Source organism: Equus asinus, chromosome 13 (assembly GCF_041296235.1).
Source record: "Equus asinus isolate D_3611 breed Donkey chromosome 13, EquAss-T2T_v2, whole genome shotgun sequence".
NCBI classification, from domain to species: domain Eukaryota; kingdom Metazoa; phylum Chordata; class Mammalia; order Perissodactyla; family Equidae; genus Equus; species Equus asinus.
In genome coordinates this window covers 26,181,543-26,200,492 of record NC_091802.1, presented here as the reverse complement: position 1 = coordinate 26,200,492, position 18,950 = coordinate 26,181,543, and the positions used below count along the sequence as shown (strand labels likewise).

The following is an 18,950-nucleotide window of genomic DNA, read 5'->3' as shown; positions in this document are numbered from 1 at the left end:
GAAGAGTGGTGGAGGATAGGAAATGCACTGGAGAAGCAGTGAGAGAAGAAGGAAAGAGACAGGGAGACCCAGCGGCAGCCTGAGCCGCAGCTGCAGATCCTGACCCCATAGGAGAGGCCAAGCTTGCATCTTTGGAGTGGTGGCAAGGCTCCAGGATCTCCGTTTCCATGGGGAAGAATTTGGACTCTGCTGCGTGGGGAGAAGGCCCAGCTTCCTCTGGAGTCCCTTTTGGGCATGCAAGGGGCCAGCAGGGCTTCTCCAGGCCAGGGTTCCTCCCCCTCAGCTTAGATTTGCATGGATGAGGCTGGGCTCACCTCCTTCAGCCACAGTTCACAGTAGTGGCACAGCCCAGGGTCCACTGATGCCCAAGTCCTGCCTGGGTTTTGGCTTCCTGATTATCCTGGGAGGAGGGGTACCTAACCAGGCCCCTTTTTCACCCCCACCACCACATGGCTGGCTTTCTGGAGGGAAGTGAGTGAGGCTGAGAGGCGATGGGGTTGGAGGAAGGGCAGGAAGCATTTCTCGGGAGCCTCCCGGGGAGGGGCATTTTATGTACCTGCCCTTTTGACTCAGCACCATCTGTGGGGCAGAAATTATTACTCCCATTTTACATGTGAGGAAAGCCAGACTCAGAAAGGTTAATTAAATTGCCCAAGGTCACCCAGCCAGGTAGTGGTAGAAACCTGGATTTGAATCCAGGTCTGGCCCCAGAGTCTGGGCTCCTTCCATGCTGCTGCGTGCATGGGATTAGGAGTAGAAATGGAGGGAGAGCAGCTGCTGTCCAGTTAGGCCAGGAATGGAGGGACCGCCGGAGTGCAGTGGGGCAGGGTGAGCAGGCTGCCTGTGTCCTCAGACTCGGAGAATCGCAGGTAGAATCCTGGCTTTGCCACTCTCCACCTGAGTGAGGTTTGGCCAGGCCTCTCTCCTCTCTGAGCCACGTATGGATGGAGGGGCTGTGAGGGTCTCCTGGATGTTTATGAGTGATGGATGAGAAAGCAAGTGAAGATGTGAGGAGGAAGCCCACCTATTCTAACTCGCTGGAGTGCCAACTTGGACTTGGGTCAGAGTCCCTGCGGGGACCCAGTTGCTGAATCTCTGCCCTTCTACGCCCACCTAAATGAGGTCCCCCAGCCTTCCCCACACACCACGTGGATGCCAAGAGAACCAGCTGATAGGCGGTGTTGGGGGGGGTGCACATACTGGTGGCCCTGATTCTGGTAGCTGCCTGTCGCACGATGGCATCCCCTCCCCTGTGAGGTCACCCTGAGATCTCTCTTTCCAGGTTGGGTTAGTTGCTGTTAATTAAACCAATTGTTGGACTTAATGCTCATCCCATTAACATGTCTCCTAGACCTATTAATCACAGACAGTAAAGGAAGGAGACGGGAGGTTTGAGGGGTTTGGGGGGTGTGTGGAGGGTCCTGAAAACCAAGCCAAGCTGCCTCATGAAGAAGAGAAGGGGCCTGAGACACCTGAGCCTACCCCTTGGGAGTCTCGGAAACTTCCATTCCAGCCTCAGAATTCCGGGAAGCCCACTGCACCTGCATCCCCTGAGGTCCAGCTGAGGCCTTTTGGCTGCCGTGAGCTTTGGGACTTCTTTCCCACTCAGCTTCCCTGGAGCCTCTGGAGCAGAACCAGCGAGAGAGTAGAGGTGACGGCATGGGTTTGAGCTGGGGGTCAAGAGCTCATCCGTGAGGTCAGAGAGGAAGGTGAGGAGGTTCAGTAGGAAGGAGTGAGGGTTCCAGTAGGAGAGCCAGGGTTACCCCTGCTCCACCTATGCACCCCTGTCCCAGTGCTGTTTCCTCTACAGCTCCTTGGGGCCAGGTGGGACTCCCCAAATACCCCACTTCTCTGCTCAGGCCTTCGTGGGGGCGGGTGGACCCAGAGGCATATGTTGGGCTCAGGCAGGGGTGCTCAGACATCCGTGGGCCTCCCCCTCGGGCCTTCTTCCTCCCTCCTTCTCTCCCTGCTGGACCCAGCCCCCTCCCTCCAGTGTCAGGGGCCAGCTGGGGCAGGGAGGGAGCTAAGGTGGGGCCAGCAGAAGGTGCATAAATCATTATCGGCGAAGACCTCAGCCCTGAGCCGCTGGGTGGAGGCTGCTGCTCATGGTTCAGGCCAGGGCATAAATCATAATTCCCCTACAATAGATCCTTTTGCAGCCGCCATCAGGAAAACTGTGTTGGTTTTATCGATTTTTTGACATGGGGGCCTAGGCAGCGGGCGGCTCCTGAATCATTATGAAATGAAACTGATTAGGAATTCATGGAATACTAAATAAACTTTACGAGCCCGTTGTAAGTTTTTTGATGCATGGGGAGCGGAAAATGAAAACTAATGATATAAAAATTACACAGCGTGCTGAGTATTATTATACCGCTATTGATTTGTTTCAAACTGTACATCAAAATCGAAGAGGGCTGGGGCAGCTCCTGCAGCGATGCTGGGATGTTTGGGCTCACCAGGGCTGGAAGACATTTTTTCCTCCTATTTTTATTTGTTTTCTCTTTCTCTTTCCTTTAGCCTCCCTGCTCTGTAATCGGACTCCTTACTCCCCATCCCCACTCTTCCAGGGGAGGCCCCAGGGGGCCACCTAGCCACCCACCCACAGGGCAGCCTCCTCCTCAGCTTGGAACCTGGACCCTGGCTCAACTTGAATTCCGGGCCTCCACTGGTCTTTCTCTCAGGAGCTGCATTTTCACTCTGTGAGTTTCTCTCTTCTCTTCTGCTTTCCCCCTGTTTCTCTGAGGAAGGACAGTATGCTTCAGGGAAAAGAGTGAAGATCTGTTTCCTGATTAGCACCTTGCTGTGTGACCTTGGGCACGGCACTGTGCCTCTCTGAATATCAAAAAGATTGGACTTATTAGATCAAGGTTTCTCAAAGTGTGGTCTGTTGACAGCCCATATGTCATCTTCAGAGCTTGTCAAAAAACGAATCTGTGGGCCCCCCCTTGATGAACTGGCTCCAAATCTCAGGAGGGGGATCTGGGAATCTGCATTTCACTAAGTATCCCATGTGACTCCTGTTCATGTTCAATGGAAGCCACTATACCCTTTGATTTGAAGCAACGTGGGGAGCCACTTACCCCATTGGGTTGTCAGAAGTGGCCTTAAAGCTGTGCACGTTGCCCTCTGTAGTAGTTAGCTTTTGCTAACTAATTGTTTGCAGTAACAATCTATCCCCAAATCTCAGTGGCTTACACCAACAAAAGTTGACTTTTTGCTCATGGTACATATCTGCTGTGGGCCGTTGGTGGCTCAGCTCTATAAATCTTCATTCTGGGGTTCAGAGTGAAAAAGCAGGCCTGATCCAAGATATGTTATTCTGGGGGCAGAGGGAAAAGATCAAGAAAGATGGTGGAAACATGTGACACTCCTAAAGTTTTTGCTTGGATGTCACTTCTGTTCCTCTTCCGTTCACCAAAAGGAGCCATATCATCAAGTCCGGTGTCAATGGAGTGGAGAGTACATCCTCCCACAGGGATGGGCACAGGGAGAAGCCCTGTAGGGATGAGTCAGGAGAGAGGGCAGTGATGCTGTAAGAGGCTGTACCATACCCCTTGGGCTTGGGCTTGGGCTTGGGTCTAGGCTGCCCCAGGATTTGGGGTCCAGGGTCTTGTCTGGATGGACCAGGGGGTTTGGTCTGGTGCAATTAAGAATGGAGCGGCTACTTTACACAGATGTACCCACCTTACACAATCATGTGTCTCCTTGACAGTTGCCCACTGACTTCTTCCTCTGCCCACTCTGAGATCCTGGCCTTCCTCTCCGGGGTCCTCAGTGGGCATGGCTTCAGCCCTTTGTCTCCAAGTGTCTTTGTTTTCATCTTTCTGCCTGCCTGCTGGGGAGGCCTGTAAACTCCCACCCTGGCCTCTCAATGTCATTCCCAGAACCAGATAACCTCCCAGCTCTGGGCATGCCAGAGTGGCATTCTTTGGAAGCCCATTTATACTTGATGTCAGGGATCCCTTGAGGACAACCACTGTGTTAACTTGGGCCTGGGAGATGTCAGGGATGTCAGCGGCACAAGCCTGGCCCTTGAGGACCTTAGTGTCTCTCTGAGGACACAGAAACACATCCATGCTATGTACACACACTGCATGCAAACCTTTTCAGAACTAAACAAATGGATCACACGATGGTCCAGAATGGACTCAGGATGAAGTCTTCAGGTTTGAGTTGGAATCTCAGTTCTGCCCCTTACTGGTTCTGTGGCTTTGGATGTTACTTTGTTTTTCTAAATCTGGGATTCAGTTTCCTCCACTGTCAAAGATGGATTTGGATTCAATTCATCTCAGATTCCTTCCAGGGGATTAGAGTGGGCAGCGGTTAACACATTGGCACAATTCCTACAAGATGTTGATGCCTAAATTAGTCCCAACTCTTTTCACTTTGGGGAAAGAGCCAGATAGAAACTTGAACTCAAGCTGGCTTGAGCAGAAGGGAGGTTACTGACTATTGAAGAGGGGAAGGGCGTCTTTAGGGGCAGTGTGATCCGGAAGTTCAGAAAACATTATCAAAGATCCGTCTTCACCTCTCAGCTCTTCTTGGCTTCTTCTAGGCTGGGCTCTTTCTCAGACTTGCTCTCTCCCTGTGATCACAAGACGGCTGCCCAGAGCACTAGGCCCACATCCTACTGGTTCAACAAAGGGAGCATCTCCTTCTCAGTAGTAACAGTAAAATTCTCAAGACTGAGTGTCACTGGCCCAGGTTAGGTCACATGTCCTCCCATGAACCAGTCACTGTGGCCAAGGGGGGGGGGGGGAGGATTTCAGGCCCATAGCCAACCCTGGAGCTTGGGAGTGGGCTCTGCCCCTGAGGGCCACATGGACTCATAGTGGGAGGGGGATGCAGGCACCAAAGGAAATTTGAGGTAGTTTCAAAAGAGATAGATGCCAGGCAGATAAAAGCCACAGGTGTCCCCTGAAGTCCCTGAGGTCGGGGGCAGGAGCAGTGGGCAGGATGAGGGCAGAGCCAGTGAGGATCTTCTGGCCCTAAGTCATGTCTGCAACTTTGGCGACAGCTGGGATAAAGCCCAAGGCTGGAGGTGAGGGGTCCTTCCGCTGTCGGGGGAGTGTCGAGACAGAAACGCAGCGCTGAGGCTGCCTGGGGCAAGGGGACAGAGAGTGCCCGTCTTCATTTCTACATCAGCATGGCTGGTGAGCCCTGAGCAATGCTGATCTATAAAGTTACACACCTGGGGGCGCATCCGGCTTTACCTCCTCCCAGCTGTGTGACCCTGAGCCAGTCCCCTACCCTCTGAGCCGAGTTTCTGAGGACTGAGTGGGAAAATGTATGTGCTGGTCCCACTCTGGCTCCCAGAAGCTGCTCAGGTAGGACTCCTCTGCCCCCTGGCCCTTGCACGTGGAGAATCCATCCTGGGTTCTGAACTGATAGGTCTGCGGAGTCCTCCCCTCTGGTCTTTGATGGAGGGCAGGACCACATCACATTCGGGGTTGTTCCCAGCTTTGGCACCATGCTGGTGCATGGTCTGCAGTCCATGGATGGCTGTGGAAAGGAGTAATTGATCGGGCAATCCTCCACATGCGGGACCTGAATGCAGGTCAGCCTCTGCTCTACCCCCACGCTCACTCTGTAGCACGTATCACATATATATCCAATTCCCAAAGTGTGGGTGGGCAGAGTGGATTTTACTGAAGTTTCCATGGTAAGACAGGGGAACAGATGACATCACACAGCACACTCCAAACTAGTTACACCACTCGCTGGGCTTCTCTCGCTGGGCTTCTCTCTTCTCTTCTTCCAGACAGCACTTATTCCCTCCTCTCCAATCCCAGTTTCTTTAAAAAAAAAAAACAACTCAAAACCTCATTTTGTGTCCATGCAGCAAAATAAAAGCCTGATGGGACACAGACCACCTGGCCTAGGCCCCCACGAGGACCCCATTTGACTTGCTTCATCCCCATCTTTGCACTGCGGCTAACCACTTAATCCCCACGAGCCCTCTGTGCCCCTGGATGCCCAACAACCCCCTCAAACTGCCCCCTATATTGATACCCTGAGGCTCAGAGAGGGGATGTGACTTGCCCCGTGTCACCCAGCCCCAATGCAGGGCTCCTCCCATGGTGCCCTGGCTGTGCTGAGGGGGTCTATGTTTGGCCCCCTCCCCATGTCCATTTGCCCCCGCGGGTGGGAGATGTGGAGTGGGGCAGGATTGCTCCTGGCTGGCTGGCTCCCCTCACGGAGTTTGGGGTGCTACACACGTTGCATTTGAATGTGGCTCTGAGCAAGCCGTTCATCCGTTCTTGACCATATCGACTGCGGAATTGAGTGCTACAAGTAAGAAGGAGTTTAGCTATTATTCTCCTACTGATTTGATTTAATGTTTGATTTATTCCTGTCCCTCTCCCCCCTCCTCATCAGTTTGACATTTGCATAGTGTTTCCCTGCAGTTTTGTCGAACACACGGTTTTTCTGGTAACTCCCTGCTATGGTTTTATTCGGAGGAGGTTTTTTGTTTTGTTTTGTTTTTTTGAGGCAGATTAGCCCTGAGCTAACATCCGCAGCCAATCCTCCTCTTTTTCCTGGGGTAGACTGGCCCTGAGCTAACATCCCTGCCCATCTTCCTCCACTTTATATGTGGGACGCCTACCACAGCGTGGCTTGCCAAGCAGTGTGTAAGTCCGCATCCGGGATCCGAACTGGAGAACCCCGGGTCGCCGAAGCAGAACGTGCAAAATTAACCACTGCGCCACCAGGCTGGCCCCCATTCGGGGCAGTTTTGAGCCCGCTGAGGCATCTTCTTCCTTCCCTACTCTGAACTTTTTCTCCCCAGTTGCTGTGGGGAGGGGCACGTGAAAAACCAGATTTCCCTGTTCTTGCCCCTTTGTGAGCCTGTATGAGTCCTGCTGCCTGGCAGCCTTCAGGTGTTCCTGTGTGTCCTGGGCGCTGGGGGTCTCAGCGTGCTCAGGAATAAGTCTGCCCCCTACCGCTGGGTAACCTCTGCCAACGCCTCAGAACACTTAGGGTGCTGGAGCTGCCCATTGGTGAGGTGGCGTGTTCTGTCCCCTCTGTCTCTTGTGCTGCCTTTTGTCAGAGGGACCCCAACAGGGTGCTCAGGCCTCAGGGTTTACAGAATACCTGGTGGCCTTAGTTTGATGTCGCCCAGAAGCAGACTTCTAAACAAGGATTCAGTGGAAATGGTTTATCTGGGACGTGAAAGAAAGTCTGGGAAGGGATGGGACATAGGACAGGGAGGGGTACCCCCTGGGCTAGTTGAGCTCCATCCCGTCCCAGCTCCCCAGGTTGCCCAATATGCCTGAGCCCCCAGGGTGAGCATGCCAGGGATAGGAGGGGCTCTAGTTGGGAGCCCTCCTCCCCACGAGAAGGCTATCGAGCCCACTGGGAAAGGGTCCAGTCAGGACAGGGAGGCCTTTAGCAGAAATCTGCAGGCTCCTGTCCCAACTCCTGTGTCTGGACCCCTTTCTCCAGCTGGCCCTAGAGCAGAGCTAGAACCAGTGGGATGAGGTCGCAGGAAGGCAGCCAGAATCTCAAAAGGAAGCCGACACGTAGGCAAATGCATCAACAACTCAAGGGTAAAAAGCGATCAAGCAGAGGTTGAGTGATCACCTGCCCAGGGATGCCGTCAGCAGAAGGCAGGGAGTCAGCACATATTAAACACCAACTATGTGCCGGCCCTGGATACGTGGGACTAGGATGCAAGATCATTAAAGGCTGGGGCCCGTGTTTTATTTTCCCTTGGGGCCTAGCACTGTGCTTGGGTCCTGGTAGGTGAAACCTAGAATAACAGGAAATAACAGGAAAAATAGTCATTGACAGTCACCTACTAGGCACTAAGTGCCTTATATTCATTGTAATGAGTCCTTATGACTCATTACATTCATGGTAGGAACTATTATCCTCATTTTATAGATGAGGAAACTGAGGCTCAGTGGGGTTAAATGACTTGACATCTAAGTGACAAAGCCAGGATTTGAACACAGGTCTGTCTGCCTTCTCTAGTCCCTGATTTTCCCCCTCCCTTGTGGCGTGTCCCTGCCCTGCAAGGAAGATTGGACTACAGATGTCCTTGGAAGGCCCTCCAACTTCCAAGGGTCTGTCTTGTTAGCCAGTGCCCCCCCTTCCCCCTGCTGACCGCAAAGAAAAGGAGAAGTCCTTCCTCCTCCTCAGGTGGCTCATGGCGGATTACTTAGCGCTTGACACGGCGTGTCTCTGTGTCTCTGTTCCCAGGCGGAATTAAATCAGGACAGGAAAATATTAATTTGGAGTTGGGGATGAGGCCGCTCCTTTCCAATTACTCTCCACCCCGTCAGGCTTATCCTGGCGCGAACAAGGAAAGAGGCTGGATTAATTGCTTTGGACTCTGCCCCACTCCAGTCCCAATTACTGGGCCGGCTTGGCTCCCAGCATTATGAAGTGCACTGCTGTGCAGGAAATTGTGGGAAATTTTAACGGATTTTCAGACGCAATAATAGAGCACAGGATTCGGGGCCAGCATTTGCCGGGCGGCTGGACCCTCTGTGCCTCAGCTGAGGTTAAGCTGTTTGGGGTTTCTTTGTGTATTAAAGGATCATCTGATTAACTCCAAACCCAGGGCCCCCAGAATGGTCCAGACCCTGACCCTGCAGAGGCAGGGTGGGCTCCTGGAGGTCAAGGAAGCCCATTGCCTTGGTAATAATGACACCATTTTCTGAGCTTCCACACGTGCCAGGTGCTTACCTACTACATCTGGAAGCCCCATCCTTTGAGCTTCTTATTTTTTTTCCATCTTAGAGAGGAAGAAAAGGGGACACAGGTGTTAAGTAATGTGCACGAGGTTACCTGGTTACTTAGTGGGGAAGCCGGGATGGGAACCCAGGTCTGTCTCTAAAACTACCCTCTTTTCTGGCATCGCTCTGCCTCCCCCCTCATCTTCTATTCCTCCTTCTTAAGGAAGCATTATGAATGTGTCTCTCTCACCACACTGGAGCTTCCAGGGTACGAGGTCCTTTCTTGTTCCGTCTCTACATCTTCAGCCACTGTCAGGGCACCTGGCACACAACAGGCACCCACCAGAGGTTTGTTGAGCTGCAGTGAATTTGATGCAGCTCCTGGACTCCAGGATTTACTAATGGAATGAAGGGGATGGGCTAGTGCAGCCCAGAGACATCTCTGGATCCAAGAGAACCAGCCCCACTGGAGCCCGTCTGGAACCCAGAGGAGGAAGGAGAGAGGGGAACCTAGCCCCGCCCTAGTGTGTAACAAGCGCTGCTTAAGTGCGTCCTGTGTAGAGTTTCTGCTCCTCCTCACCATGACTGTCAGAGATAGGTGGCATCACCCACACCTGAGAACAACGGAAATGAGGCTCAGAGAGGTAAGGCCTGGGGTGTGGGTTTCCAGCTCCAGGGTTTCCACATCTCTTAAAGCCGTGGCATCTGTGGTTAAATGGTAACATTCTACCCAGAAGTTTAATATGTCAAGCTGGTAAAGTGGAAAGGCTCCGGTGAAAGAGGGACATTGGGACCCTGTATGGCTGCAGAGGAGTTGGGGGACCAGGACAGAGCTGGCAAGAGTGGTGACTGACTTGGAGAAGGGGACAGTGGTAAGGAGCTTGGGGCAGTAAGTGCTATGTAGTTCACAAACCTCAGACTCTCTTGGGGCCACCTCACGGAGAGACAATGAGGCTCGTGTGGTAGAGATGACGGGGGAGGTGGAGGAATGGGGTGGAGCCTGCGTGATCATCATTAGCTGTCCAATTCTCGCCTGCCCCGTTTAGCAAAAGGAGAATTAATTATGTGCAAGGGATGCCCCCTTAATGGCCATCATTTAGTTTAATTTAAGAAACAGGTCTCTCCGCACACCCTCTTAGCCGGCAGCCCCACCACTGGCAGCCGCCTTGATTAATGGCCTCCTCCTGGGGACAGGAGAGCAGTGGTTCTCAAACTGGAGCATGCCTCAGAATCTCCTGGAGGGCTCATTAAAACATGGTTTGCTCAGCCCCACCCCTGGGTGGTGTCCGATAATTTGCATTTCTTACAAGTTCCCAGGTAATGCTGCTGTTACTGTCTGGGGAACACACTGGAAATCACTGTAGTGGAGACAGGGTTTCATGCAGCGCCATCATAGCACTTGAGAACTCGGTCCCTCATCCCCCAGGGGTCCTCTAATCTAATGGGGCAGAGGCATAGCCATCTCTGCCATTTTACTACCCCGCAAGGGTATGTGTCCCTCCAGTGAAAGATAAGTGCATTTTCTCAGCATCTCAGTGGCCCCTCCCCTGGGCATTTCTGTTCAGAGAGGCCTGGAGGAACGCCAAGGGCCTGGTTCCTTGACCACTCCACTGAGATGCAGCCCCTCCTAAGCTGGGTTCTGGGGACACCCACTTACTTCATCCTCAGCCTCAAAACCCGAGAGGCCCAAGGGAAGCTGCACCCTGTTCTGCAGGCCCTCTGCTCCTATCCATCAGGCGAGAGGTCAGGCAGCCAGCGTCTCTGGAGGCCTGGCAGTGGCAGGAGGACACCTACAATTAGAGGCCTAATTGTGGGCCACAGGCAGCCTCCCACCCCCATGGACTCGGCTCTGCAGGCTTTTGCCAGAACTACCATCCAGAGAGCCTGTTTGCACCTGTGTCAAGGAGAGCTCAGGAAACCTAATTAGCTAGTTTGGTGTTTTATAATTAGATCCTTTAAAATAATTCATAGGTGGTGATAATAAGCCCATTTAGAAATCTATTAAGCTTTGGGGGAAGTTGAAGGGAAACCTTGTAACTATGTGCATGCGTGCTTTCTCTTTCCCCTCAGTGTCTCTTCCCTCCACTTCTCTCTACTTCTCCTCCTGCCCGCTGTCCCCATCCTCATCCTCACTTCCTCTGACTCCTCCACCATGCTAAGTGCTGAGGCCCTTTGATTGCCACTGTTGGTCAGGCAGTGGTGCGCACTGGTTCAGTTAATCCCCCCCACAACCCGGAGTGGGGTACTAGCATTATCCCCGTCTTACAGACCAGGGGACTGGAGTGCAAAGAGGTTAAACATCCCCGCCGAAGCTACACACCCTTAAGTAGCTGAGCCAGAAAAGCTGAGTCTGGATGGTCTAGTTCTTAATTCCTCACTTTCCTCAGCCTGCGTCACCCTGTCCACCCACAGCCCTGGTCCTCCTTGCTCCAGTGCTCCCACCAAGCCGGCTGAGCTGAAATTTTACAAATCACACTCCTATTTTCTCAAAGAATTGGTGCCAGGGCTTCAGCGCTAACTTCAGATGGGTCCGTAATGGACAATGGCTTCGAATACATTTTGCTTCCCCAGCAACTCTTCCCACTTGGATTTCTGCCAAGGTAGTTCGGTAGAAGGAGCAGGTTGAACGCTTCCCTCCCTCCCTCCTTCCTCTCTTTCTTCCATCCTTCTTTCCTTCCTTCCCTCACTCCTTTCCTTCCTTTCTCCTTTCTTCCCTCTCTCCCCTCACCTCCTCCTTTCCCTGTGCTGGGGCTGAGGAGCCAGAGATGGAGTCAGCCAGTTTCTAGCTGAGGAGCCCAAGGGGTCCCCTAATGCCTCCCTATCTTCATTAGACACCCCACCTCTCTCTTACCACCCTATGTGTTTCCCTCACGGCACCTATCATCACACGACATTCCCTCGAAGATCTGCTCGCTTATTCATTTACTCGTTTATTGCCTATCTCTCCCCATTGGAACGCAAACATCTAGAGGGGCAAAGACGGGTCTGTGTGTCTCTGATTTCCTGGGGCCTGCATTGCTTCCTAGCACAGAGCATGATTCAATAAATAGTGTTGAATGAGTGAGTGTGTCGAACCTGATCTTCAGTTTCCTTATCTACAAAATGGGGAAAAATTTCTCCTCTGCAGGGTAGTAAAGTGCCTGGTCCACAGCAGGCGATCCATGAATGTTGGTGCCCTTCCTCCACGCTCCCGTCCCGTCTGCCGTGCCCAGGGAAGTTCTGGTACTTTAAAAACCCTGTGATGACTGCTCTTTTTTATAGTGCAAGGACTTTTTTTGCAAAGCAAATGAGCCCTCCCAGATTTATCTACTTTGGAAACTGGGTGTTTTTGTTTGTATTGGACTTTCTTAAAGTGAGCCAACTGAGTGTGTATAACTATAGAAATGTATAAATGTATATTTTAATACCTTGTTGCAATAGTTCATGATTATGCAGATTCCGAGAGAGTAGGTTCAAATTACGCCTCCTTGAAGCATACCTACGACTGCAGAGACACAAACTTCAGAGGCAGGGCTGCCGCAGCTCAGCATGGCTGGCGGAGAGCTTGCCCTGGTCACGGCTGGGTTTGCATCAAGGAGCCTCCACTTACCAGTTGCTTGACCAGTGGGCAAGCTACTGACCCTCTCTAGGACTAAGTTTTCTCTTCTGTAAAAGGTGGGGGGAGGGCCGGTTAATATTTGTATCCATCTTGTAGCATAACGATCCTGTTAAATGACGCCATGCACTCATTCATTCCATGAAAGCTTATTGAACACTTCCTATGTGTCAAGCACTGTTCTGAGCTCTGGTGATTCAGCAGTAAGACATACACTGCCTCATGGGGCTTACATTCTAGTGGGGAGAGAATGTACATGGAGCTCTTGAAACAGTGCTCAATGAGTGCTGGCCAGGAGGACGACTGTGTGTACAGGGTGGCTCTACAGTGACATCGTTTATGGATATAGGTCCGTGTCTCCGTAGCTTCTTCTCTGGGAGAAGATGTACATGTGGCTGGACATATCTCCATGGAACTGACCTATGACAGGAGTTGGAACTGCTCCTTTTTTTCATAAGCCTGGGATTCTTTGTGTGTGTGTGTGGGGGGGGGGTATTTTGGGACTGGTGGGTGTGGGAGGATGTGTAGCATTCTGTGGACAGGTCTCAATTTCATCTTTCCTTGCCCCCCTTCGTGTACGACTTATTGCCTTCTCTCACATGCACACTCCTCCTTCCACACTCTGCTTTGGCTCACCCTGTTCCCTGCTCCTGAACTGCTTGCTTCCTGTCCCTGCAAACACCACCTGTCCTTCCAGGTCCTCCTTCATGAAGCTGTCCCTGCCCGCTCAGCTGGAAGAAATCCCTCCCTTGACTCTCCGTCTTCCTCCTCTCTCACGGCTTGTGTCCCTTTCCTTCCCAGTGTCCCTTGGCCTGTTTCTGTTCCCCTGCTGGGCCATGAACTCCTTCAGGGATAGACTCTGTTCTATTCATCTCTGTGTCCTCTGCACCACCTTGTTTTACTTGAAATAGATTCCCAACAAACATTTCTTAGGCAATTACACAAATGTATGGCTTAGCAGATTTATTTAGAATCATCAGACTTTATACTTTTTCTGGGTGTGGGAGATCCGAAGCAGGCGCCTTGTGTGGAGCAATAATGGCCTTTTTTGCCTGTGTGCAGAAGCTCCTGCGTGGATGCTGCAACCCAGGCCTGTGTACTTTCACACGCATCCGCGAGGCCCTGGCGGTTGTCTTGGGTGTGTACGTGGGGGGATATGGTGGCAGCCCAGTGCCCAGTGATGGATGAGGGGGGTGGAGGTGACTTTCCCAAGGGAAGATTAGCGCCTGGCAGCTATGATTTGTCTCGTGCCCTCCTGTCCTTTTGCTGGGCCCCACTGCAGAGCCATTCATTACAGAGGCTGCTGTCACAGGGCTGGGGGCAGGGACTGAGCAATGTGTGTTGGGGAGGTGGTGGGCTGGACCCCTTCCTCGGAGAGACTCTCGTGCTAGAGACCAGAGCCCACTCTGCGGCCATGTAGCATCCTCCAGAGTTGTGAAGAAGAGGACCGAGTTGCAATTCACCTTCTAGGACATACCCCCGTGCTCAGGGGAGGGGTGTCCATTCCTCCATTCACTCACTTGACAAACAATTTCCCTAAGTGCCCACCAGACCTGTTCTCTTGCTTCAAGGAACTCACCCTCACTGGAGGAAGGTGGGCATGTAATCAGACAGTGCAAGGAGGGTGGCAGGCTCGTGAGTCAGGCGCCCTCCAGCCTGGGGCACCTGAGGGCAAGCAAGAAGCCACAGAGGATGGTGGAAAGAGCACTGAACTTGGAGGCTGAAAACTTAGGCTAGAGTCTTGGTTTTATTACTTACTAGTGTTGTGGCTGTGGACAAATCACTTCAGACCTGCTTAGCTAAGCCTTAGTGCTTTTTCAATTGGAAGGTGCTGTACAGGTGTGTGGGATCATTGCTTCCTCCATTCTGCTGCAGGGAGGGGTGTGGGCGCAGGGAAGCTAGATGAAATTCCAAGAAAAAAATAATACCCCCCCCCTTGTATTTATACAGCCATCTACAGTTTACAACACAGTTTTACGCTCTTTATATTTCTTGATCCTTACAGCAACGTTGCAAGCTAGGTCAAGGCAGGCATTATTAACTCCCATTTTGCGGGGCAGGAAGAAGCTCAAAGAGGACAAATGTCTTGCCCAAGGTCACTCAGTTAGTAGGTGGATGAGCTAGGACCGGAATCTCGTTCTTTCTGATACTCAGGCCTGTGTACTCTTTTCCTATTTTCTACACACCGGAGTTCCTCCTCTTTGATAAGACCCTCCATTCATCTCTGCTCCAGACTGGATGATATTACCCCCACCCCTTGAGACCCCCATCTCATGAATGGACGCAGTACTTTCCCCATTCCAACCTTCACTGTGCCAACTCATGGCCACTTTTGGACACAATGGTGTCAGGGGGTGGGGGATGAGCAAAGAGGGATCTTAGAGGGAGAAAAGAGGGCAAGCGGAGATTTTCCAAAAGCCCTCACCCAAATCTGGCATGCCAACTGTTAAGTTAGGGGAGAACGAGAAGAAAATGCAAGAAAGAAAGAAAAAGAGAGAGAAATGTCAATTGGGATGGAGAGTGTGAAGAGGGAATGGGGAAGAGGAAATACAAGTGAATGGGGGATGAGACAGGAACAAATCTGGGAGAAGTGAGGAAAGAAGGAGAGAAAGGGGGAATGAGGGAGGCATAAGAGGCTGGGGAGGGCATTAGGGGAGGACTCTGGCAAGGGGTGGGAGATTGAAGGCTGAATCGCAGCAGGCTGTGGAGGAGAGGAATAAGTCATAAACGCTGTGGGAGCAAAGGTCAAATATAGACTGATGGCTCCATTGTTTCCCAGCCTGTGAAGAGGACCCTGTTGGGGGTTGCTGAGATGCTTAACCCTTCCCTGCCCAGGTTTTTGATGGTGAGGCCGGCATGGGGATGCAGAGTGAGAAAAGCTCCTGTGTGTCGGGGGTGAGGATTGGGAGGTTGGGATTAGGGTTGAACAGGAACCCCACAGGCTTAGGACTGAGTCTTGGGTGAAGGGACTCAAGGATCCTCTCCACTTCAATTCATAAGAGGTAAATAAAATAAAAGCAAACCACCTCTGTCTTTTTTTTTTTTTACTGGTTGTAGTCCTCTTTTGCATCCTTGTGGGGAGAGATTTCCTAGGGGAGAAGGAAGTTTCTGGGAAATTGTTCTTGAGTAACACCTACAAAAACAACAACAATAAATAATAGTAGAACTATAAAATAAATATTTATTAAATAATAAAAACAAAATTAGTATCAATTAATGTTTATCATGAACACATTAATATATTATTATATGTGGAGTGTTTATGGTTTGTAAATAACTTTAACAAACGTAACATCATTTAAATCTGACAACCCTGTGTGATTGGCATTATCAGCACCATTTTCCACTGAAGAAACTGATGCTCAGACTTATTCCAGATTGTGCCATTTAGCAGCTTTTCTAGTCCTAATCCACAGATCTTTCTGCTACTCCACAACTTTCCTTGGGCAGTATCATACCCACTATAGAGGGAAAAAATAGGGATTTTCAGGAAATATTTGGTTATGAAATGACTCTTGCCAGTTGAGAAAGCCAACTATCATTGGTTAGTTAAGGGGAGAGAGGATAATGTCCGTCTCTGGGACAGGATTTCAGCACCACGGACAGTCCCCGGACTCCAGCACCCTCGTCCCTCTTGCTGGTCAGCTCTGCATAACCCGCCGTCTCGCAGGGAGGGGTCCGTCACAAGACCTCTAGGGCCCTCCCCAGAAGGAAGCTAGGGGCCTGGATGTCGACTCCTCAAGCGCTGTAACCACCCTTTCATCCCCCCACCCCCGCACCAATGATGTATAGACTGACAAAAGACTTAATGCTGTGAATACATAAAGCGGCCGAGGCCTGGGCGGTGGAGGGTGACAGCTGCCCTTTAATGCTTGGCTTTTTAAAGATCATGGTAGAGTTCAGAAAGTATAGTCATGAGGTTTAATGATTTAATGGGGACGACTGGGGAGCAAAAATAGTTACTGCGCCCTGGGGAAAAGTGACTCCTCATACATATTACTTTAGCCTAATGGCCTATAACGCCCTCCCCCCGCGCCCATGGGGGGAGTCACGCTACATAGCCGCTGTAATACCGAATGGCCTGATTAAATGCATATTAAACAATACTAAATTGGGGGAAAAAAAGGTGGAGGCAGTGCTAAATGTATTTATTCAGTTCTGTAGGGGGAAGATGTGACTCTGACGTTGGGTGGAAGAGCTCCTCCTTCCTAAGCTGCTCCCCAAAAGATGTGGTACCCCAATGGGATCTGGAGGGAGTCGGAACCTCAGTTCTCTGGTAGGAGTTTACGGAGGGAAGCATCTTCAAAAAATGAGGGGAGATACTAGGCATTAGGGTCTGGAATGCCAGGAGAAAGAAGAGTGAGCCAGATCCACTGTCCCAAGAGACCCCATGTGGTTACCAGCTTGGAGACTTGTCCATAGACACGTGGTTTCATTCTCATCAGTCACTTTTGAGAGGCTGCCTTTATGTAAGTTCTGGGGCTACTCTGGAACTCTTGGGTCCACTGGCATGGTCTTTCTACCCGTAAATCACTTCCCCACAACCCTACAACCATGGCCCTTGTCACCAGTTTCTAAGATCTCTGATTAGGCTAGCATGAGAGTGCAGCCTCCATTCTTCAATGCACCTGGGTTCTATAGACCATAAGGCACATTAGAATCACCAGGGGAGGTTTTTAAACTGCCAATATCATGTGGTTGTATCTCAAGAGACTCTGATTCAATTGGCCTGAGGTGTGGCCCAAGTGTTGGTATTTTTAAAAAGTTACCCAGGTGATTTGAATGTGCATCCAAAGTTGAGAATCACTTCAGTGGAGTGTCATAACTGGGAGAAATTTTGGAAAGCACCTGGTTTAAGTTCTTCATTTCACACATGAGGAATTGAGGTTCAGAGAGGTCATGATTTCTCCAAATTCCATAGGGATGGACCAGGCTCTTGACTCCCAACTCACTGCTCTTCCCATTGCATCCCTTCGTTTTTCACGGTAGCATGAACAGGGCCATCTGAGGACCAGTGACAACGAAGAGTCAGTATCTTGGCTCTGCAACTCTCTGTCCCAGACAGGCTAAAGCCAAACATGGACCCAGGGGACCTAAGACAGCATCTCCTTCCCTGGACTTGGGGAAAGGAATTCTTTGTTTGGTCACGTGGCCCTGTCTGAGATGCTAACACGTGGGTTTTCTGATCCCAAGAACTTTCCAGACTACTTTCCTGGCCCCAAGTCACCTAGGCCCGGGCTAACTTATTGGCATTAAGAGCATGGACTCTGGAGACTAGCCGCTTGGATTTAAATCCTGGACCTGCCACTTATTACAGGTGTACCTTTGGACAAGCTAACCTCTTTGTGCTTCAGTTTTCTCATCTACAAAATGAGGATAGTAGCAGTACTAACCTCATAAGGCTGATGTAAGGATTAAATGAACTAATATATGTGAAAGTACTTAGAACAGTATCTGGCATATAGTAATTGTTATGTAAGTGATAGCTCTTGTTGATTTGACATTTTAAATGTGCCTCCCTCGAGGCCCCTATCATAGACTGCAATGCATCAAGTTGTTTGTGTATTTATATCTGCTATTCAAGTTCCTTAAGGATAGATTCTGAATGGGTCTGAATGGCCTTAGGTCCTACTCAGGATCCAGGTAAGTTCAGATATTGCCTTCCACAAAGAGAAGGAGAAAAAAAGCCTTCTGAAGCTTGGATGAGGATGGAGTAAGGAGAACAGGAACATAGGCATGTAGAAACCCAGTTCCAGGCAGGATGCTAGGATGAAGGCTCTGCCTGTCCCCTTGGGATGTTTGAAACACTTGAGAGTACCTAAGTAGGTGGTGATGGGTGCTGGACTCAAAAAAGCCCACTGGCAAGCAAATATTAGATAGAGCCCTGCTCTGGTTTCCTGGTGGGAATAGTGGGTGTGCACGAGTGAACATTCATCTTTTTCTTGCCTAGAGCCTAACTTTGTTGAGGTACAATCTTCTTTCCAACCAGGCTACTGGTTTGCCTAGCCACTGACTGGGATGCAGTGGTATGGGACCAGAAACCATCCAGGGTATGGACTGCAGTCCACAGTGCTCTCCCCCTTCTCCCTGCGAGTCCCTGCCCTTGTGTGTTGGGGAGAATGCAGTAGGAATATGGACCGCAGGAATGGTACCATCTTCTCAGACTAGCTTCAGTACTTTTGGATGCCTGACATTCAGGACTCTTTGAGAGTGGCCTTCCCAACCTCATTGCTAATGACGACCCTTTCCAGGCCTCCTGTCCTGGACAACAGCCTACTGTCCCTCATTCCTGTTTCCCTTAGATACCTCTAGTCTTGGTTTATCCTGCTCCCTTCATCTGAATTGCCTTTCTCCATTATTTCATGTCCATGTTGTGCCCACCCTTCGAAGCCTAAGTTAAATGCCACCACCTCTAGCAAATGTCCTCTAATGGAATGGAGTCTGTCTTGAACACTCTACAGCTTTCATATTTCCCTCCCTCATTGCCCTTATTACAAACTGCATTGTGCTACAGTTACCTGGGCTCCTCCTGGCTCAACCAATAGACTGTAAGTTCTAGAGGGTATGAGGCCTTGACTAACCAATCAGTGTGTGCCCTGCTCTCTAAAATCTAGCCCAAATCTATGGTTTATCCCAGAATTGGCATGTATTGTTGAAATAGGTGGATG

General features: G+C 50.8%; 1 long non-coding RNA gene across 3 annotated transcripts in view; it reads left to right on the top strand.

The window, feature by feature from the left end:
* Window positions 1-18,950, top strand: part of LOC139039972 (uncharacterized) — a 48,121-nt gene that overhangs the window by 17,608 nt on the left and 11,563 nt on the right. For all 3 annotated transcript variants that reach the window (XR_011493511.1, XR_011493512.1, XR_011493513.1), the window contains exon 3: window positions 2,521-2,702. This is a non-coding gene — a long non-coding RNA (uncharacterized lncRNA). The remainder of the gene's footprint in view (window positions 1-2,520; window positions 2,703-18,950) is intronic.